This window comes from Ictidomys tridecemlineatus, chromosome 1 (genome assembly GCF_052094955.1).
Source record: "Ictidomys tridecemlineatus isolate mIctTri1 chromosome 1, mIctTri1.hap1, whole genome shotgun sequence".
Taxonomy (NCBI): domain Eukaryota; kingdom Metazoa; phylum Chordata; class Mammalia; order Rodentia; family Sciuridae; genus Ictidomys; species Ictidomys tridecemlineatus.
The window spans coordinates 217,147,127-217,170,868 of NC_135477.1; the positions used below are offsets into that span (position 1 = coordinate 217,147,127).

General features: G+C 37.9%; 1 protein-coding gene and 1 long non-coding RNA gene across 7 annotated transcripts in view; one reads left to right on the top strand and one right to left on the bottom strand.

Annotated features, from left to right (window-relative positions):
• Pde4d (phosphodiesterase 4D) overlaps window positions 1-23,742 on the top strand; it is a 1,337,035-nt gene that overhangs the window by 208,355 nt on the left and 1,104,938 nt on the right. Inside the window, exon 2 of one of the 6 annotated variants that reach the window (XM_078016216.1) lies at window positions 14,988-15,080. The exons of the other annotated variants lie outside the window; for them this stretch is intronic. The gene's annotated coding sequence lies outside the window, so the exon portion shown is untranslated. The remainder of the gene's footprint in view (window positions 1-14,987; window positions 15,081-23,742) is intronic. 6 annotated transcript variants of the gene reach the window in all.
• LOC144365204 (uncharacterized) lies at window positions 13,774-20,790 on the bottom strand. The gene is made up of 2 exons (XR_013423499.1): window positions 14,559-20,790; window positions 13,774-14,421 (listed from the first exon to the last, which is right to left on the bottom strand). It is a non-coding gene; the product is annotated as an uncharacterized LOC144365204 (long non-coding RNA).

The following is a 23,742-nucleotide window of genomic DNA, read 5'->3' on the forward strand; positions in this document are numbered from 1 at the left end:
AAAAAAAGGACTTTTGCATTTTGAATCTAGGAATCTCCTGTGTACAAGTTAAGGAAGAATCATAAAGAAGCTTACTATTTTTCATTGAACTTTATACTCTCTTTGATGTAAGATAAGGCATGGATAAAGGTTTATCAGTCTGTGTTGTCTGTAATGTTATCCAGGAGGCAGATGACTCAGAGAAAGACAGTACTTGACGGTTTAAGGCAAAAAGTAAATGGAGTAGTTAGTCTTAGTCAGGGTGCCAGTAGCCTTTGAGCAAAACAGCACCGAATTAGAAGAGATAAGTGTTTGCAAAGGCTAAGGATCTTTCAAACATCTCTGGAAATATGATTTCATTTAATCAATATTTTATTTAGCTTCAGGAACAATATTGATGCTAAATAAGTTCTTGTTAAATCAGTAAATGGATGTTTCCTGAGGGTGCTGGAGGTCTCACGAAGGAGCCAAATGGTTTCCTCTAGGAGCTTATACATAAAAGCAAACGTTTACACATAGCAATAGTCAAACAAAACTTTTTTGGGGGAGTAGTGTCAAATGAGACTTAGATGCAACAATTGATTTAAGAACCTAGTCATTTCAAACCATTTTAGAAGCTTGAAGGATATGAATTATAGAAAAATCCAGAGAAAAGTTATAACATTTCTGCCTGGGGTGAAAACTTGAGGTAAATGAGATATTTCTATAATGAAGAATCAGCATTTTAAGCTGGATAGAATTTTTATATTTAGAAATTTTATATTTCATGTGTTAGAAACGTGAACAGATACATGTAGAGAAAGGGGAAGAAGGAATAGTGGCCAATTCTGGATGGAGGAAATTTAATTTAAATGGTTTCATTTTACACTTAGTAACTTCTTTTTATGTCCTAGATATTATCTAAGTGCTAGGAACCCAGAATAAATAAAAACTTCAGTTCTTCAAAGAGCTTCCAGGTAGTGGAGGAAGCATATGTATGCAGTGGCACTCTTAGGCCTGCAGGGGGCGCCTCCCCTACACAGCAGCACTGGGGTGGAACTCATTCTCTTGGCTGGACCTGACAACTAGTGAGCTTCACATTACAGCATGAATACGTTTTGTTTGTAGCACTGCTGTAGTCTACTTTGTGCTAAAGTTATTCATGTATTTATCTTAAAACTAAGTTCTTGTCATCTTCATATCCCTCTGTGGTATCTAGAATGGTGCCTGCACACACATGGTAGGCATTACAGATTTTTTGAAATGTCTTACTTTTTATGTTTATTGGAAAATAGAACATTTCTAGTAGACGGCGTGGTTGTGAGATATGGTATTCTATTTCACATTAGTCTTGTCTTGCCCAATTTTTCCAGTTGTGGTGTGTGAACTGTGAAGACTTTGCAGGTTATTTCCAAGTTCTCATCCCTCTGTGGCTAAGCTCTTTCTTATTAAAGGGGAAACAATACCTGAACATCTGCAGAGCCCTTGCTCATTTATTTTTAAGAAAGTGCTTGTTAAAAAGTCACCTTTTATTCCAGTTTCACATTCAATTTAAGTTCATGCCACCTGCCTGACACTAAGTCAATATTCTGAGATTGTTTAGGAGGCTTCTTGTTTTTCTCAACTGTAAACTCCATTACCTTGTAAATGATTTTATAGCTGACAACAAATGGTCCATGAAGCATATGAATAAAAATGAGGGCAAACATTTCATGCTTAAATAACTATAATGGTAGTCAGCGTAATGGGCTGGAGCTTAAAAATGGCCAGTGACGAATCACACATTGGCCACCTCTATTATTGTACAGTTTCTGCAAAAATATCATTTGCAGGTATTCTGATACACATTTTTCACTAGCTGGAGTTTTATTTTATGTAAACAAGTGTCTCCCAACTTACGGAGAATATGTGTCTATGGAGATCAAATGCATGAAGGAAGGTCTTCTATTTGGTTTTATCATTGTTGTAAATGATCCTTGAGGTTGCTACTTGTTTAGAAAATATTGCTTATTATCTATAGTTGCTTGTTACATTTTGTGGGACTGGTAAAACCACATTGCCCCTTCTAGGGTGACTTAATTCTCTTCTGTCACTAAGGAAATGAACTAATTTCTGCTATTTCTTGAAGAGTTCCTAAGGTACTTTTTAGAATGAGTACGTTTTCTGGATCCTTGTGATGCAGATTGAATGTAGCTATGGAGGAGCAACTGTAGTATTAAATGGGTGCCCTGCTTAAATCGTCCAGTCAGAACATGTTTACTGATGCCAGCTACTTCTTCAAAGCTTTTTATTTGGTTAGAGACACTGAACTCACTTTGTTCCTTTTGTCTGTGTACTATAAGACATTTAAAAATGCTTTTTAAATCTCAAAACTGGTGATTGCATTTGAAACAACTTTATAAACTTGCCAAACCAGCCATGTGGTATGCTGGTTTTTCTTTAAAAATGTCATTCACTTGTCAGGGTTTGTGCAAAGAAACCTGAGAGGAATTCTCAAGGTCATCTTATTGCAACCCATCTTTGATGATTTGGGAAGCTGTGGGCAGTAACTTGAGTGGCAGTGAACAGCACTTGGTAAGGTAGTATCTTTCTCTTTTTACTTTAGTAAATGTTATATTCATACATGACTTTTCTTCAGAAGAATGCAGAGGAAAAAATTTTCTCTGTTCACCCTTGTTTTCTGCCTTGAATTCTTTGCTTCCTTCCCTGTAGATTTTTGTTTAGATCTGTGCCTTTTGATTAAGGTCATTCTCTAGTTGTAATGTCGGGGCAGGTGTTAAACAGGTTCTTTTGCAGTTTATTTGTTTGATTCTTTTCTAAATGAACAGGAATTTACAAGAGTTACAAGCCCAAGAAAGAAGAGTGGATTCCTTATCCATCTCCATCTGAGTAGATGAGCAGACGCTGTGTTTTCCATAAAATCTACTTGGTAATGTCTATGACACTGCAGAAGGCTGTCTTTCAGTACACGCATGCGCTTCTGGTCCCCTTGTGATGGCTATTTACCAGGAGTTCCAAATCTTTTGATGATAGTCGCACTGCTATTATACTATGTAAATATAGTAAATGACTATAAAGTAAACTAATGTGACATTCACAAGTTAAGAGAAGTGTTTATATGAAAAGTTAAAAGAATGCTAGTCAATTTGCTAAAGAAAAATTGTGGTTCAGTTAGCTGTAGGTGTGCTACACCTACAGCTATAAAAGACTGGGGAAATGGGAATAATGGTTAACTCAGATTGTTTCCAAGTGTCTTAATCTCTCACTTTATTATAATGACAAAAACTTGGAAATCATGGATGACGCACAATGGATGGGCTTTATGTAAAGACATTGTAGAAATCTAACTAGCAGATTCACACTCAAAGCAAAGACCTACATCAAAAGAGCAGCAAGCTAAATGCATTGAAATGTTTTCATTTATAAAGAATGTTTAAGGTATTGTTTTTTGAAGATTCTTGACTTTAATACATTTATTTAATAAATGAGTCAACCACCTATTCTGAACATGTCAGATAAGAGGGTTTCTAATATGAGGATAAGTCACAAGCCCCTAGCTTTGTAAGTGGGGACAAAACATGAGTGAAATGTTAGATATACTTACTGCTCTGGGTTTCCTCGTGGTAGTCGTAGAGAAGGTCTGGTTTGAACCCAGAAGAAAGAGCTTTTCCATCATTTGGTCTCCATCATTTGGCAGGAGAAATACCCAGATGGGGAAACTGTCCTGTTGTTGTGGAGTATCTTGGAGAAATTTCAGCAGGGTCTCTTTTTTTATGACTTAGTTCATGTGAAAGTAAACCACCGTGATGCTAAACCTTCAGCAAAAGAAAATCCTTCACTTCTTCCTCATATATGACATTTGTATCTTAATGCAAACTTTAGCATTACAGTTAAGGCCTCCCAGCATGAACTACTTTAGGGAACAGATTCGTGACCAAGGAAAATGTCCCTAAAAAAGTGCTACTTCTTGATGGTTCCCAAAACTAGTAGGGGATTGTCTCAGAGACTTTGTAAGATAACCCCATTATTGAGAGACCCAGTAGTAGAAATACATGCTACCATGTCTTTCATTATTATGCATTTTAGTCATCAACTAATTTTTAAATTTCCTTGAGATTAAGTAATAGTCATATTAGTAGCCCCTTACCCTACCTGGCACAGTACCTGAAATAGAGTAGGTGACGAATAGATGTGAAGGTAACGATCAAGTTCCCAAAGTGGGATCTGGTCTTTTGCATAACAATTTTGACATATTGTACATACATAGAGTATAACTTATTCTAATTAGGTGCCCTTTCTTGTACAGGATGTGGAGTTTTATTGGTCATGTATTCATACATGAACCTAGGAAAGTTAGGCCCAATTCATTCTATTGTCTTTCCTTACCCTATCCCCCCTCCATTCTCTTCATTTTCATTTGTCCAATTCATTGAGCTTCTATTCTTCCCCCTTCCAGCCCTTATATGTCAACATCCACATATTATAGAGAACATTGGGTCTTTGGTTTTTTGGGACTGGCTTATTTCACTTAGCATGATAGTCTTCAGTTCCAACTATTTACCAGCAAATGCTGTAATTGCATTCTTCTTTGTGTCTGAATAATATTCCATTTTCATTTATTGAAGGGCATCTAGGTTGGTTTCATAGCTTATCTCTTGTGAACTGAGCTGCTGTAAACATTACTCTGACTATGTCACTGTATATGCTGATTTTAAATCCCTGAGGTATATACCAAGGAGTGGGATAACTGGGTCAAATGGTAGTTACATTCCAGGTTTTCTAAAGAATCTCCATACTGCTTTCCAGAGTGGTTGCGCTAATTTGCAGCCCCATCAGCAACATATGAGTGATCATTTTCCCCGACATCCTCGTCAACATTTATTGTTATTTCTAGTCTTGATAATTGCCATTCTGACTAGAGTGAGTTTGGAATCTCAGTGTAGTTTGAATTTGCATTTCTCTAGTTGCTAGAGATATTGAACATTGTTTTTTTTTTTTTAAATATATTTGTTGGCCATTCATATTATTTCTTCTGTGAAGTGTCTGTTCAGTTCTTTTGCCCATTTATTGTTTGGGTTGCTTTTTGGGGGTGGAGGGGTTAAGTTTTTTGAGTGTTTTTTATATCCTGGAGATTAAAGCTCTATCTGAGGTGCAGGTGGCACCTCTCTCTCTGTTCATGTTCTTGATTGTTTCCTTTGCTGTGAAGGAGGGTTTTTTTTTGTTTGATACCATCCCGTTTTTTGATTCTAATTTTACTTTTTTGTGCTTTAGCAGTCTTTTGAGGAAGTTGGTTCCTAAGCTGACATCACATAACAATTTTGACGTAAATTTGTCTCTTAGACAGACCACTGCTGGGTCTTGTCTCACCTCTCCATTCTGTGTGTATTAAGGTTCCGATATGAGGTGAACTCGAAAATCTGCTATTAGTGCCGGCATGTTCAGAGGTAAAATGATTAAATTATGAGAACTGTAGCCGAGTCAGTTCATCTTAGTTGGAATGGGCTGACTGGGTGGTAACTATAGGCAGGTGGAGGGTGGCTAGGGGAGGTGGGTCACTGGGGGTGTGCTCTGAAGGGTTCATTTCCCTTGAAGTCCCTTCCTCTTCCTTTCTCTGCTTCCTGATAATAATGAGCAGCTTTCCTACAAGTAGGGCCCTTCTGCCATGAAGAGCTTCCTCACTTTGGGCCCAAAGCAATAGACTGTCTATGGATTGAAACCTTTGAAACTGCGAGCCCCAAATCACCTTTCCTCCTCTAAGTTGTACTCATCAAGTACTTTGGTTAGAGTAACGAAAAGCTAACTACAACACTGTGCTACCCATTTATCGATGGTACTGTCTATTTGAACGTTGAGATGCGAGTACCTTGTATTCATGCTAGCTGGTTTCTCAGAGCTGGCTGATTAGGAGCCAAATTTCTTTTCCAGTAGTAAGATTGATTTAGTGCTCAAGGAATTCATGGAGCCCTGATCTGTGGTTTCTTTTTCTAAAGATTGTTGTTCCCAGATTTTCATTTGCCACTCTCAAATATAGCAACAGCCCAGAGGTAAATTTATCAGATAGCAAGGCAGCCTTTCAAGACTTGGTGCATTCTGCAGGCCCTGCTGCGAGGTAGACCAATCAACCCCAATCTTTTATGTCTCTTTCCATATTGTAACTCCCATGGGGTAAAATGTTAGACTACATTAAGCCTCATAAAGAGAAATTTGAGTTCATGATGTGTAACTTCTCAGTGATTGTAATTAGTATAATCTGCTTCTTGAATTTACTGATAGTTGAAGAAAAGTATGTTACAGCTTTGCTCTTTGCTATTTAAATATTTAACATCAAAAACTTTTTAGTAGAACACTTAGTACCTCTCACAAAACTTTGTAAGTGGCTTTGATTGTTTGTAGTATTATGTCAGATGATCAGGAAGCAGACAGCTTATGAAACTGAGAGCATAAACGTAATTTACATTTATAGGAGAAAAGTATATTTTGAGTTTCCAAGTATGAGTAAAAACTGATGTTGAAATTTTTGTACAGACTTCTCTAGTATATCTAGCCTATCTGTATATCAACCAGGTAATTTATATATCAATCATATAATTATATCTTCAAGGGGTAGCTTGTTTGTAAGATATTATGATGTAAACATTAATTAAAGAAAGCAGGTGTGATTATATTACTATCAAATAAAATTGACTTCAGAGCAAAGGCAATTTCTAGCAACAGAAAAGGGCATCATGTGAGAGTGGAAGGGTTACTCTACCAGGAAGACATGGAGACTCAACTCTTCATGTAGTCAGGGACAGAGCTGAAGATGTGGAAGGAGAAACAGATGAAGCTGCAAGGAGAAACAAATACACAATTACAGTTGCAGACTAATTGCTGGAACAACTGGACAGTAAGTCATCAAGAATATAAAAGAACTCTTGATTATTTCCTTTGCTCTGAAGAAGCTTCTTAATTTGATGCCATCCCATTTATTGATTTTTTATTTTACTTCTTGTAGTTTAGGAGTCTTATTAAGGAAGTCGGTTCCTGAGCTCATATGTTTAAGTCTTGGGCCTATGTTTTCTTCTAGCAGGTTCAGGGATTCCTAGGTCTTTGACCCACTCTGAGTTTTGTGCAGGGTGAGAGATAGGGGTTAACTTTCATTCTAATACATACGGATTTCCAGTTTTCCTAGCATCATTTTGAACAGGCTATCTTTTCTCCAGTGACTTTGTCTAGTATGAGATGACTCTTTCTATGTGGATTTGTCTCTGTCTTCTATTCCATTGATCTTCATGCCTGTTTGGTGTCAATACCATGCTGTTTTGTTACTATAGCTCTGTGTTATAATTTTAAGATCTGGTATTGTGATGCATCCCTAATTGGAGAAAATCTTTGTCATCTGCACCTCAGATAGGGTGTTAATATCCAGAATACACAAAGAACTTAAAAAAAAAGATGAAGACACACACATACACACACAAACAAACACCTACCAAATAACCCAACCAATAAATGGGCAAAGAAACTAAATGGATACTTCTCAAAAGAAGAAATATTAATGGTTAACAAATATATGAAAAAGTGTCCACCATCTCTAGGAACTGGAGAAATGCAAACTAAAACTACACTGAGATTCCATCTCACTCCAGTCAGAACGGCAATTACCAAGAATACAAGTAACAATAAATGTTGGTAAGGATGTGGGGAAAGGGTTCACTCATACACTGTTGGTGGGACAGCATATTGGTGCAACTACTCTAGAAATTAGTATAAAGATTCCTCAAAAACTAGGGATTGAACCACCATTTGACCCAGTTATCTCACTCCTTGGTGTATACCCAAAGGATTTAAAATCAGCATACTACAATGACGTAGCCACATCAATGTTAATAGCAGCTCAACTCACAATCACTAAGCTATGAAGCCAACCTAGGTGTGCTTCACACACACACACACACACGCACACACACACACACACACACACAATGGAGTATTACTCAGCCATAAAGAAGAATGACTTTATAAAATTTGCTGGTGAATGGATGGGCTCTAGAAACTATCATGTTAAATGAAATAAGCCAATCCCCCAAACACAAAGGGTGAATGTTCTCTCAGATATGTGGAAGCTAATCCACAATAAGTGTGTGTGTGGTGGAAGGAATAAATGTTCAATGGAGTAGACAAAGGGGAATGAAGGGAAGGGAGTGGGGATGGGAAAAAGAAAGATAGTAGAATGAATCGAACATAACTTTCCTATATACATATGTGAATTTACCACAGTTAATCTCATCACTGTGTATATACACAAAAATTAATTAAAAAATAACTATGGGTGAATACCAGAAAGATCAATAGAGGAAAGACAACAGGGGAGGGGAGTGGGAAGGGAAAAGAGAAGTACTCAAGTTTGAGTTAGAACAAGATATATTTCATGCTTGTATAATTATGTCAAAATTGACTCTACTGTCATGTATAACCAAAAAAAAAAAAAAAAGCAAATTCACTCAAAAAGAATATAAAAGAACTCCATGACATCATCAACCAACTTCATCTAATAACAAGGAACACTCCTTCCAGTAATAGCAAAATACTCATTTTCTTAAAGTGGCTATAGGACTGATGCTAATAGAAGCTGGATCCTAAGCAGTACAGAAACCTCAACCCATCTTAAAATATTTATTTATTTATTCTCTAAGTACAATGAACTCAAAATATAAATCAATAAGAGAAAGACAACAGGAAAATCTCCAAACACTCAGAAACTAAGCAAACCTACCTCTAAATAATCCAGGGGTCAAAGAGAAAATCTCAAGGGAAATAAAGAAATTGAACTGAATAAAGGAGAAAACGAAGTATAAACAGTGGGACATCAAGTAAAGCAGCGTGGAAAAGAAAGTTTAAAACATTAAATGCATATATTAAACAAGAAGAAAAGTGTCTATTAGCAACCTAAACTCCCACCCCAAGAACCTAGGAAAGGAAGGAAAAACAAACAAACAAACAAACAAAAAACAACAAAAAACCAAAAAAAAAAAAAAACAAAACAAAACAAAAAAACACCCAGTAAAAATAAACTCAAAGCAGAAGAAAGAAAAGATTGGGTTTTGCAGGCTGATAGGAAAACATTATTACACTGCATTCTTTCCGTTTAAAAAGTCATGATTTTAGAAAACATAGTGTGATCCCTAAAATACCAAGACCCATCACCAGAAAATGAAGTTAATAAATTCAGTTGATGGTTTTGTGATGATTAAGATAGTGGTTACTTAAATTGACCTTTTTTTCCAACCACAACTGAACATTTCTGTGGGAATGAATTTCTAAAGATGAAGCAGCATTTTTTTTCTCCTTTGATTATTCAAAATTCATCTTATGTTAAAGAACAGTTTAGTCATAAGTTTAAGCTGGTGTTCAGAGGATAGCAAAATTGCTTCTGATATTCATTTTCTTATTTATGTAATCAGGGGCATAAAAGTACCTTTACCGGCGGTTCTCTACTGTGGCTGCAAATTAGAACCACTTAGAGAGCTTTGAAATATACTGGTGCCTGGGTCCTATCCAGGGAGATTCCAATTTAATTGATTTATGGCAGAAATTCTCAAAACACAGTCTCAGATCTGCAGCAGCCTTGGTAGCACTGGGGAATTTGTTAGAAATGCAAATTCACAAGCTCCGCCCCTGACCTAAAAAAAAAAAAAAATCTGTGTTTAAACGAATCCTTCCAGTGACTCTAAGGCAATGTGACTCAAATTTTAATGGGTATGTAAATCTCCTGGGGAATTTACAAAAGTGCAGATTTTGATTCAAGGTCTGGTATGGGACCTGAGATCATTAACAAACTCCCATAGATGCTAATGCTGCTGGTAGTGGACCAGAATTTGAATAACAAGGGTCCACAAGACATCTGGACACTGGCATTTTTAAAAACTTTCCAGTGGGAACTTGGCCAAGGTTGAGAATAAAGAGTCTGCTGGATAGTTCTGTTAGTTATTTTTTATTTTTTTGGTCAGATAGCCAATAGCCTGTGAGACTAGAATGATCTGTGCATGGAGTTGTGGAGTCATACAAAGCATATCCTTATTTTCTGTAAAGTGACATCCATGACCTTGAGTTGTTGCTTGACTGCTCAAGAATCCCAGTTTTATCCTTTATTTTCAAGAACCAATGTGGGACACCCTGCTTTCTATCTTTGTCTTGTTTCTTTCTGCCCCTGCCATCAGCATTTGCCTGACTCACCAGCTTCCAAGGTCTTGCTTTTCATTCTCAGCTAAAAGTCAGCTGAGGAGATGGATTACTCATTCCCGTGTCCTGGGAGAGGTTAGACTCCTTCTTTAAGGTGATGGGATCTTTTCTCTTTTAGAAAATGCTAATAGACTAATGTCTCTGGAGCTTCATTTCTCATTTCACACACTCTAACTGCGTGCTTGCCGACTCCGGCGCTATCAAGAAACACCCATATACAGATGATTCCATGGCCAGTCCAGATCTTTTTTCAATCGGTCATTTAGTGGACAGCCTTAGATTTCTTAGAGTCAAGTTTAAGGTTAAACTCAGTGAGCCCAGAAGAGAGCTCGTCTTTTCATTTCATATCTGCTTTTCCTCCTGCATCTCAGTGAAGGTAACTCGGGAGTCATCTTGAATTATGCCCCAGACTTCCACTCCAGGTGGATTGGTGGATTCTGTCCCTCCACATTTCACCATTGTGCCTGAAGACCTGGGTCTTCATATTTCTTGCCAAAGTTGCTGCTGCAATGTTCTTGCTTGTTTCTCTGGTCTTAGTCAGGCTTTCTCTTATCCATTTCCCATACAGCACTAGAGTCTTGGTTTTTGCCCCTTTTCATCTTTATTTTCTATTTATTGGTTCATTATTATTACATATGTTATTGGGGTTCATTGTTACATATTTGCACAGGACATAACATAATTTGGTCAATTCCAAGGTACTAGGGAGTACCTCTCCCTTTTCTCCTCTCTTCCTTCCTCTTGAACCTTTTCCTTTATTCTATTGGCTTCCCTTCTATTTTCATGAGATTCTACCTGCTATGTTTTGTTATTTTTTTTCCATTTTTTTCTCTCTAGTCTCCACATAGGACAGAAAACATACAACTTTTGACTTTGGGAGTCTGGCTTATTTTGCTTAACATAATGTTCTTAAGTCCTTTCCATTTTCCTGCAGGTGACAAAACCTTTCTCATCTTTAAAACCCTTCAGTCACTCTTGACTGCTCTCAGAATTGGGTTGAAACTCCTTGATAGAACTTAAGAATCATCAGTAGTTTGGTTACCCTTCCAGGATCTTCTCTTTATCTGGAGCTAGATATGTTTTTTGTATGCACCATTTTCTCACTGGTTCCAAGTTTTTGAAGAGAGGATGCTTCTGCTTAGACTCTTTCCATTCTCCTGTGTGCCTAATCCCTTTTCTTTTTATTGAGATACTACCTCTGAGCAGATGCCCTCCTTGATCCCACCTCCCTCAAGGCTGAGGTTCATACCCTCTTCTCATCCTGAGGGTGACAATTATCATACTGAACTTTAGTTCCCTCTTGGCTTATTTATCTTCCTCAACAGCTCCTTACAAATAGGGATGAGTTTATTCATTGTGTCCTTAGTGTCAAGCCTATATTATCATCTGTGCTCAATGAATATTAATAAACAAAATTCCCAGTAGTGTGAATGAAGGAGTCTACCACGGCAAGTCAGCCAGAGAGAGGCCAAATGATTAGAAATGGAGACAGCATTATAGGTATTACAAACCCTCTCATTTTATTACAGTACTCAGCTTTTTATAGGAGGGTATCTAGAAAAGTTGAACATAAAATAAGTAGAAAAGAAGTATTCTAATTAGGTCGAATGGCATATTTTCTCCTGTTGAGGTATCATAATACAATTTTTAAAGGATGCTATTTAACTATTATATTCTTCATATACTTGCAGTGTTTATTTTTTCTAGGTCACAGGTTTTTTTCTAGAACCAGATTGGTATTCTGGTTTAAGTGACACAATTCAATGTTCTGGGTTTTCACCCTTATTTTGCTTCAGTTCCTGGATTATGATGGTGAATCATCAACCTGGTCAGTACAAGGTCTGAGAAGAAGCTGGCCTCTGTCTTAGTGAATGATGAACTTGTGCCATGTGTTGTGATCTGCAGATTTGAGGGATTCCTTCTAGGAGGCTGTATTTATAAACTTTCAGGGAAAAGTCAGGTTTACAAGATTGCAGTTCATTTCCTATGCACATATTTCCCTAGAGAGATTTTTGGATTGCAAACCCAAATTTAGAAATCTAGTAAATAAACAGTAAATGTACGCATAAATGTATGTGTTGGTGACAAACATTCCAGCCTAACATCTCCAGAGAATTTATCAGTGTTTCCCTAAAATTCTATCCCCCAGTGTCCATCTGAGTGTCACCATCTCCTCCTGATTTCCATGTTACTGACTCGTCCCCTTTGATGATCTACAGAGCACAACTCTGATGCAGACTACCAGGTGGAGAGTTGAAACTCCTTTTGTAGACCACATTCCTGTGCAAATTAATGTTATTATTTTTCCTGTAGGGGGCGCCTGTCCCACAGAATACCAATGGGGTCGTTCCTGGGGCTGCTATTTCCCAGTTTGGAAACTATATGTGCTATTCTTGCTTTTGTGCCTTTCTTTATGCAGTTCCACCCAGGGATTGCTCACAAAACGATTTCTTTACTCCCCATCTTTCATGCTTCCCTAAATCTTATTTTGTAGTTCAGTTTCATTTTCTGCCGTTAAGGCAAACATCATGGTCTGCAGGTGCTTCATCTTTCTTAATGCTGTGTGCGCTGTTCTTTCAAATTATTTCCTGTTTTTTTAGAACAGAGTGCATATCTTTTACTTTACATGGCCTAGTGCAGCATATCATTCATTGTGAGGCCATTAAATGTTGTGCTTCATGTGAAATGGCACAGAGCTGTTCCTGTCACATTTCTCCTTGTCTTATCCAATAGCCAGGTTAGCACAAGGAGTGCTCTGGACTATTACAACATTCTCCTGGTTCTCAAAAAGATGATATAAGGGATTTTGTGGGGGTTATGTTTCTCTTGCTCTCGTGTAAACACCAAGTATGGGATTATGAAGCAAAAAATCAGAAGATTAATCATAGGACTGGAGATTAGAAGAAACTGGCTAGTTTCTTTTTTATTTTAACTCCTAGTTTCAAGGGAAGAATTAGATCAAGTATATGATCTCAGTTAGACTAGTAGCACCTAGCACAGTGCCTGGAACATGAACAGATCTTTTAGTAAACATCTATGGAATAGACTTGTCACACCCGGATATTAAAAAAGCAGTAATCTTGTACCAAAGTTGTAATGATATCAGCAGTCTCACTGCTAATTGGTTACAATCCACATCTTTGATTCCCTTCAATATTCTGTAATATTGGCATTACAGAATGGCATTTTAATGAATCTAATAAGAAATTTCTCTATATTCTACCTTGGCAAGCTGAAGTTTTGGGAAAGAACATTCTAACAATAAAGAATGGTATGGGAAGTTTTACATGGTAAGTATTTAAATAAAGGTCACATTTTAAATATAAGTACAGAGTTATTGTTTTAGAGCTTTATGAAAGGACCTGCATGATAAGCAGAGATCCCATTGAGAAAATTTCTACTTCTCATTTCTAACGGCTTTACTATACAATAGCAGAGTACAATACATCTTCACTAAGTTAGGTTCTTAGCTGACTTTCTCCTTTTATGTTAGTGACAGTAATTTTGGGACTTTTTTTTTTCTCCTAGGACTTACTTCACTTACCTTAAATAGAATTAACACAATCTATAAAAAGAAAAGTAAAACAGCAGAGATAAAGATAAAAACTGAGGTATATTTTTAAAGATGGCTTTTTTTTCTTCTTTTTGGCCACATTTTCAAATTTTCTACAATGAATGTACATTATTTTTATAACCAGAAAAACTTGCTGTAATGATTGGGATCTGGAAAGGAACTTAAGAATTACTTGGTTTAGTTGTCCTTAATGCATCTTTGGATTATAGGGCATCTTTGAAGCACTGATGAATGGTGTGGAACTTTTCTCAGAAAAAATGAACACCTGTTCATAGACACAAAAATTGTCATATAATTTTGGCAGGTTTTTAGACATCCAGGAAGTGCAACACTCAGGACCCAGGAGATGGGCCTGCCCTCTCACAGTAGTCTGGAAGCTGAAGAAGAACTAGATCTTAGGGATTTTAGCTTTTGTCCTGAAACTCGGCTGCTCAGGAGACTTGGGATTATTTTGCAAGTGTCCCTTCAGTCCTGCAGTACTTATGTACCCTTGGTACGTTGCTAAGCCTGTGAGCTCCCACCACACCTGAAGAGGTTCCTCTTTGACTGTGTCAAAGAACCTCACCCACTGTAATTGCTGCTGCTGGTCTTGGGAAGGTTCCTCTTTTCAGTAAAGATTGGCTTCTTTTGGAAAGACCCAGAGGAATGACTTCTGTCAGCAGTGGCTCCTATAAATAAGCAAATATATGTCAGAGTCCTGAATGTTGTATCTCTCACTTTCTTAAACATTTCTTCCCATGCTTTCTGATTTTATTGTGTGCAGGGAAGATGAAGACGTTTGCTGTGAGAATGTTAGTTTTCTCACATTATCTGGTGGTTTCCTTTATGTGCCCTCGATTGTGACGATGATGGCAGGAACAGAGGCTTCTTCTCTGTCTGTTCTTAAATTGTTTATTCAGCTGGGTGTGGTAGTGGTTCACTTATGGCCTACAAAACTCAGAGATGCAAAAGCCTTCTTTTCCCTGGTTTTAGGTGATCCTGATCGTTCACTGCATTAAGTTAGAAGTGAGGAAAAGATACCAGCAACAAAGCAGCATATATACAAGAACCAGCCTTTGGGTGTAAATGAGGGATGCCCTTGCTTAGTCAGAAGGTCTTACAGGGCCCTGATAAATCTTGCCACAGACAGCAGATCTTATAGATAAAGGAGGAGTGTTCTCTTAGGTGCAATAAAGCTAGCAAACATCCATCTAGAAATAGCTATCTGGTAATTTTTTTTTTTTTTTTTTGCAAGTTGCTAAACCTTCCACAGTCTAATCTCTGCAGAGAGCCCTGAATCAAAGCAGAGGATTGGATCCCTGTGTTGAACTGAAGTGTTGGGCAAAAGGTAAGGTAATGCGCATCTTTGAATGCTTCCAAGTGGCAATGATGGGGGAGTTGCTTTCACAGATGTTAAATCTGTGTTTAATCTTAGAAAAATCCTTGGAGTAGGTAGTGTTGTTGTTTTTACAGGTGAGGAAACTGAAGCCCATAGGGTACCTACTTTGCACAAGGAGACACAATTAGCAAGAGACAAAGCTGGCTAGATCTGCTTCCAGTTGGGTCTCTTTCTCTTCTATAATAAATAGGTTATAAGGTGGTCTATTGTCTTGAAATACTCTAATTATTTTGTAACTGTGTATATGTGTCTTAAGTATTATTTATTAATACATGAACATTTTATATGTGTATATAAATTTTTAAAATATTTATATATCATTCATGAAATTAGAAAATAAGAACAACATAAATACATATGTGCATGCACGCACACATGAAACAGTTTTGTCCCAACCACAACTATTTATAGAACCTGAGTAGCCCTGATATAAATTTCCTCTCTTCTCTCTTTCTCTTTGCTTATCTACAGTATTTTTTCATAGTCCTTTTCTTCCCTGGCACATTCCTAATATGTCCGTGATCAAAATATACATACAGGTTTAAGTCCACATCATTGCTTTATTATTGTTGGAACAGACCTTCATTCTGTCACAGAGTTTACTGCTCTTCAGCTGTCATTTTAATAAGGTTTGCCTGATGAGAGAAGTAAAAAGAGCAAAATGGTTTCTGAGCAGTCTGAGTAGAAACCACATAGGGTTACGATGACACCCACAGGCTTTGGTTTTATCCTTGAGTGCAGCTCTAGATGGAAATGGTTCGCACGTGGTCACTTGGTCTGCAGCAAAGGAGAGCATAGTTATATGTTTTGACTCAGCATAAATGTCTGTTCATTGACTTTTATTTCCATTTCACTGATAGCCCCAAGAAGTCAGTAAGATGGGTGTGACTTTCAGATGTCTTACTTCTATCAACTTAGAGACAAAGTCTAGGACCTTATGGAGTCAGAATGTGTATCCACCTAGATTTGGGCCGGGGTGAGAAAGTGAGGAATGATGTCTACAGTGTGCACACCCCCAGGTGGACCCTGTCAGAGTTCAGGAATCAGAAGTCTGGGGGTTGCCAAGCCTCCTGCCCTTCCTTCCCAGATGGCCTGAATGCACCCTGCAAGGCACATGCTGATCATGATGGAGCCACACCATGCTGCAGAAGCTGCCCATGCTGCAGGATGCCGCAGAAGAAAAGTGAGCAAATTAGAAAGACACTAGCGAGCACTGTTCTATTCAGAAACTGACCTTTTCTTTCTGCAAAAAATTTTAGATTGCCAGACTCTTGAAGTTCAAGTTTTCTTTCTTTATAAAATTCCATAAAAAAGCACTCTGATTCCACTTTATGTTTCTCAAGTGCCTGCTTCTATGGGCCTTTCCAATCTCCTGCTGTGGCAAGCTGTTTGTGCTCCTTGCAAGAGATTTAACTTCTCTAATCATTGCCTACCCCCCTCTTTCCCTCTTACGTTTACTGATGATATGATTGTGTTCAGGGTAGGAATTTGGCCTCCTGTTCAAGTGACGAGTGACGACAGTAGACCTGACCCTTGTCAACATCTGCTTGTTCTTCCTGTTGCTTCCCACTTCCTGCATTCTGCTGCTTCTCAGCAGGCCCTGCTAAGCAGAGCACCCTGCCTCCTGTGTCTGTGGACAGCTGCTTCTCCCAAGCTGTCTGCTCTCTCAGAAGGGACCAATGCTCTGAACTTCTGCAACTTCCGTCCTGTTCTAGCGAACTTATGTTCACTGACGTAAATAGGGCTTTGTCTCTTTACTACTGTTGTTTTGAACACAGTGAGAGCCTGCTTCAGAGAAGCACCTTGCCCTCACTGCTCAGCCCCGCCTCAAACTGTGAAGTAGGCGGGGTATCCCAGAATAAGTGTGGCTTTTTTCTGAGAATCAGGGTGTGGGTGTCAGATGTGAGACACAAATGGGTGACCTGCCCCTTGGTATGCTTTGTGTACCTGAGCTGTTTGGCCATGTAGAGAGGAGAAGTGGGACAGAAAGTGGAGTTTTTCTGGGATATGGTCCTACCAGTTAAGGCATCTGATGAATCCATAGAAAATCCCAGGTGTGGACCTTGAGTGAGCCTCTGAATCATTCCAGGCCACTGTGCAAGGCAAGGCTTGAGATGAAAGTTTAGTGTTACTTGCTGTCTTGACTTTTGCTAAAACCCAAACTGTAAGTTCTCCCCATCGTGCTCCTCTGGATAAGATCCCCTGGCCAAACAATGTTCCTTGTCATGGTAGCCAGGCACAGTGTCTGCTTGTCCCTGAGTTGTGGGCTTCAGTTCCCTGTTAGTCTGGAGAATTATTCAAATAAGCTAGTCACATCCACTGATGGGAATTGGGGGCACCTCAGCCTCCTGTTACTGTAAAACCTGCCTCACACAGTCCCTCCTGTTATACTGCTCCCAAGTAACCTCCATGTGACCTGTGTGGTATGGAGGGTCCTCCCCTGGGCTGTGTGTGTCTGTGAATTTCATCCGGGCACTGTTGGGTACCATGTATCAGCCATTCCCACCTCTCTACGATGGGAATCTTCCCCACCAACAGGATGTAGAAGAGGTAACCAAAACATACTGTTTTCTTATTTTCTACAACCTTAGCATGTTTCAACTCTATTTACATTTTTCAATTACTGTCCTCTCTCCTGTGAACTACACAGAGAAAGAAGCACGCCTACGCTTTCCATCACTCTATCCATAGTGTCCAGCGCTGTGACACCTGACAGAGAGCACTGTGTAAGCAGGTGTTGACTAAATGAATGAGTGAAACCCAAGGGCCCTTTCCATAAGGATTAAACTAAATGTTCTGTTCTCAGCTGTAAAAAAAAAAAAAAAAAAAAAAAAATTATCACTTCACTCTCTGGAATGGAAAGGGATGTGTGAATGGAGCACAATTCTTCTCTAACTTCTTCAAGTTATTTCAATCTCAGACGAGGGGACTCAGGCAAACTGAAGCGGGAAAAGGATCCTGAAGACACAACTTACCTCTTCAGGTGAGGGTCAGCTCAGAGTGAGATTGATGTCCTTTTGTTGATGCAAACATTGCCAGGTGTTGCTGAAATTGACAATACTGCATACCTTCTGAGACATCCTAGTCCCTTCACCAAAAAACTCAGAAGAATTTTAGGTGTCTCCTGCCCCACCTCTCTCATTTTGTATCACTGTGTTAATTTTATTCATATTTGCTTTACAAAGCCCAGGACCTTGAGGAATTTTTTTTTCTTGTTCTGTTTACAATAGCTTTTTAGTCAATTCTAATTTCTTCCTGGAGAAAACTCTGCCCGCCACAGAGAAAGGATGGGGGCAGGGAGAAGGAAGGAGCCTTAGTTTTAGTGCTTTTGTGACTATATTAGCTACTACTAGGCCAAGGTACCATCATATTCTATTTGCACCAAAATCAAATTAAAGCTGCCACTTGTCTGAGTCACGAAGATAGAATCATGTCAGGAAGAATATGGCCTATACAAAACTTACAAATTCTTTATTTTCCTTTGATTGTTTTCATGAAAATATGAGCTTGAGGAGAATCTAAGTATCTTTTGGATCTCCTGGGCTTATAGCTTAGGGCTTCACGTTCTGTGCGTTCCCACTTCTAAAACTTTACTTTCATATATTTATCCACCCCTCTATTCTAAGACTCACTATTGAAAAAAATTAAACTATCTGATTTCTTCTGCAGAGCTAATCCTGCATTTACTTTTTTTGTCTCCCTTTCAGAAATACCTAAGTTTTTTTTTAAAGTTTATTGTTTTTCACCTGTAGTATCACTGTGTTAATTTTATTCATATTTGATTTATAAAGCCCAGGACCTTGAGGAATTTTTTTTCTTGTTCTGTTTACAATAGCTTTTTAATCAATGTTTTCTACTTGATGTTTGATAGTTGTAACCCAGGTAGCTGTGCCTCTAGGAGGGTGAGTGTTGTTTTATAAGGAGAGAAGAAAGAAAACTGATGTCAATTTGTCTGAGGTCATTCTAAATGGTTTCACAATGCATCCGGAGCTCTTTATACTGAAGCAGTGGAAACACCATGAATAATTTTAATGCAAGAGCAATTTGGCCAGGCAGATTCCCAGATGTTCCTAAACTCTGCTTTAATTATTTTGTAGAGCTTGTGTTAACTGAGTCTCCTACTGCTACAGGAGAAGATGATTCAGGAGATGTAACTAATTGTTATTGTTATTTTTTTTGCATGGATTTATAACCTGGACTTTATGAGCTCACTTATGAAAATAGCTGAACTCAGTAGCTAGAGGGACAATCGATAAGAATGTATACATTCTAACAGAGCATGTAGTTACTGTTGCCTCAGATGATAAGAAGCAAAAAAAAAAAAAAAAAGAAAGAAAAGAAAAAAACAGAGGTGCATAAAGAATAAACCAAATCATTACTTTTAAACATCTTGGTTTCCAATATGACAGTAGAATTTAAGGGAGTTTCCCTGCTGATTACCCTAAGATATCTGCTTTGGAGTCCTTGGCAGGACTCTGGGACTCTGGATGGGATGATTGGTCCTAAGCCTCATTAACAGAAACTTTGTAGCTCTGTTGGAGATAGGTGTGATGCAGGTGGGTGTAGCACAGAGGTTTATATGACCAAACCCACCTTAGCAACTGGCACTAATTGGCTCCCCTGGGAAGTCCCAAGAGTAGCTGTCAGTTGCAAAGACTGAGGTTTTTGTTTATAATTTGTAGTGACTTCTTCTCTGGCACTCTTTCTTTACCCCCATCCAAACTGCCTCCCCTTCTTGCAAAAATAAATGGTTGTTCCCAAAGTATAGTTAATTAGAAAGGCCAGGCACTTCTTATGTGGATTGCAATGGTATTTCTCCGTTTTTCATTCTCCCCTGCCCTTCTCCCATTCCCAAATGAGTGTGAGACCACTGCTTACCATGCCAGAGGACCTCCTGTAAGGTTTAGCTGACAAAGCTGGAAAGTAGTATTAAGAAATAAACATACATTGTCAATGCATTGTAGAAGGTAACTCTGGTTTCTATAATGTGGCTTTCACTCTACTCTGGCGAAAACTGGAGATGGAGTCTTATGGTATCATACTTTCATTATACCATTGTATTTTAAGGTTAAATCACAGTACAAGAGATGTTTATAGGATATTGGACATAAGATGAAGACAGGCTTTCTGTGGTCCCAGGAATCTTCTGTTAAGATGATAATGATAATAATCACTAAGATCCTGAGCAAACGTCAATGTCAGGTTCTTTTTGCACTGAGGTAGAAAATTGGATAGGAGTCTTAGAGACTTGGGGAAAAGTTTTCTCTCTAGAATTACACACACTGAGCTGCAGTCTGTGAGTCACCCGATTATGGAATATGATTAGGGCCAGAGGACACAGGTCAGTGTGTGATGTAGGATACATGTAGCGGGAAGTCAAGAGAGTAACAAAAAGCAGAACCATCATTTTTATCCATTTCATGCACACTTGGGGCCCAGGAAATTGGCAATTTCTTCTGATTATACTTAATTTAAAAGTCTTCTGTTTTGAGCAATACTTACAGGAGGATTTAAGCCTGATCAATGCAAATTGATTTTTTAAAAGTAATCATTGTAGTCTTTAAACCCTGGACATTATCCTTAGATTGTAAGTGCTAAATTCAGTCTACCTTTTTGTTTCATGATGAGCAAAATTAATCTAGAGACAATCAGTGGTAATTAAGTCAGATAAGCCAAAAGCATACATCTTAAATAAGAGGGATTTTAGAGTTGAGGTTGTTTTGTGAATGCAGTCAATTTAGTTTCATGTTGCAACTCTTCTAAAACCTTTTTAGAGTTATTTTCTTTAAGTAGTAGATTATAAAAACAGGTGTGTGTGTGTGTGTGTGTGTGTGTGTGTGTGTGTGTGAAGGGGTGGGGGTGGGCAGACAATAGAGAAAGGGAACCAGTTCCAATCTTCAGGGAGTTTGATTTGAGTAGAAATTGTTTCTGAAAATCTAAGTTTGTAGCATTAACTAGACCAACTCCTATCAAATGCAGCTTGGTCAATTGTTACCATCCCAAAATGGGCTGTTTCTGTTTGATCATGAAGTAGATGATAAAATGTATATATAATCCAAATCATATTTCAGCCATCATGTTTACCTTCTCCTATTGTATGCTCTGTTCAAGAAAATGAATCTCTCAAGCAAGGAATTCAATATAAAAATTTGTTTCCAGTCTTCTTTCATTTTCATGTCTCCCCGTAGGATAGACAGAGATTCCAATAAACAATAAAACCATCAAAAGGTGAGGCAAAGAAGTAGAAGGAGAGGCAGTCTCTGGATGGTACGCAGACAGGACAGTCAGCCTCTGACTCATAGGCTGTTTCTAAAGGTTAGCAATGACTTTGAAATTTTATCGAGCCCATCTCTTTTCCTTTAGGCAGGACTGTTCTTACACCTTTCCCAGTAGATGATAATCTGTCCTGTATTTTAATGAAACTTCCTCGCAGAGGACACAAGCTCCCCAGGGAACTCATTGTGAAGTTAGATGGAGTCTGTTGTCTCTTTTTATTGTTCATCTCCTTCCCAGGGATATAAAACAGGGTTGCCACCATTAAGTTAAGTTAACCATTAAGTCAAGTCATTCTACATGGTTCTTGGACAGATTGACAGATCTTTAGAGAACAAAACTACCCTAGGTAACAACTAGTTCAGTCCCTTCATTGTAACTAGTTCAAGTCTTCTCCAGGTTGAGATTTGAGGGTTTTCTCAAACTCAAGTTGCATTATTGACTTATGTTTTCTTTAGACCTTCCCATCTTTTGCCCACTGTATATATTGCTAGTATTTTCTTCTATGTGCTAAAATCACACTGGACTGTCAATTAATAGTCAATGTTATGTGATTTTTTTCAAACAAAAAATGACTGCGTTTTTAGTTAATAGGACATTTTCATCACTGGAGTGACTCAGAACCTTGGGCTCCACTGTGTTTCTGCCACAGCTACTGGTATGACTTTTGGTGGGTAACTTAGTAAACGTCTGAGCCTCACTCAGTTCGTCACCATCAGATAGCAGCTTTCCCCTAGGTGCTTTCCATGAGGTCTCAATGCATGTGACATGAAAAATGGTTCCATTTTAAAATAGCTAGTGGGGGTAGGCAAAGATTAAATGAACCTAAACAGATTTCTTTACTGAAGGACTTGATTTCTTCATGTTTCAGATGATAAAAAATGCACAGCATAAATCTTCAAATCTTCAAGAGAGATGTTCTAAAGGTATCTAACTATGATTTTTTCCCCCTTTATTTTTAATGCAACCTCAATGCCACTTTCTCTGACCAGGCTTGTCTGCAAAGCAGAGACAGTTACTCTTTCCTTGGTGCTCATCCCAGAAACACAGGACAACTCAGGACTTTAGCCTGGACAATAGATTGTGCATTCTTTTGCATCATGAGCTTTTTGAGGGCAGGGCCTTTCCTTATTTCTCTGTGTAAAGAGGGTCTAATCCAATGCTTGTATTTGGAAAATATTTAATAAGTATGTTGAGTGAGTCAAGCTGTCCATAAATGGAAGGAACTACCTTGAAAATGTTTGAACTTCCTATCACATAAAATGTTCTTACAGACTGAATTTTTTGAAATGGGTGAAATATGTAGTAAAGATGATTGATCAGGAATCTATGGGAGTTTCCTGAGGTTATAAAGATAATAAAAGAATAAAAGCACTGACAGATAACCACAGGCAGTTTAGAGAAGGGCAGAGTATAGTTTTACAGGCAGCTTTTCCTGGCATCCTTCCTAGGTCTGGATGAATTCTCCTATTGTCTTGAGTCCAGATTCTGCCTAACAATATAGAATGATTACTTAAGGAAATTCACCCAGATTACCAATATGTAAGGAAGGGACACAGTCCCGTGACATTTATCTTTCACCTTTTACAATGCCACTGTGTACTTATGAATTCAATTCATTGCATTTGTGATGAGTTAATTTTTCTCCTTTGCTATTCTATTACCCTGTTCTATTTCTTAGATGCTTCTGGAAAGCATGAAATTTGTCTTATAAGCAATTATCTCTCCTTTGATACCTGTTGTTTTGGATCATAAGAAGAACTTGACAAATAATTACTGAAAAAATAAAAATGAATATGGTGGCTCAGACATGTTTTCAATTTAGCATCTGAAGATAGGTAGTTTATATTTGGCAAAAGTTTAAGTTCTGAAAGTAGGGAAAATAAAGGGGCATTTACCTATTATCCCACTCCCACCAGATTATTTATAAAGATATTAATAAAGATAATAAAAGAATAAAAACACTTACAGATAACCACAGATTATCTTCCTCTAGATTTCAGATTATTTTCCGCTAGATGTATTTTATACAAAGGAATTCCCTTGGATTTATCATTGTAATCATAGAGTATATATAATTTTTCCTGATTTTTATCTCACTTGAAATTGTATGAAGTATTTAAAAATATCATATATACTCTTTTTTAGGTAGAAAATATTTTTACAATAAAATTTTGAAAATTATAGAAGTCCTGGGCAAAAAAGTTGCAGAAGTAAAATATTTTATTTATTTGTTTGTTTATTTATTTATTTATTTGCAGTACCAGGAATTGAACCCATGGGCACTTTACCACTGAGCTACATCCCTAACCCATTTTACTTTTTGAGACAAGGTCTC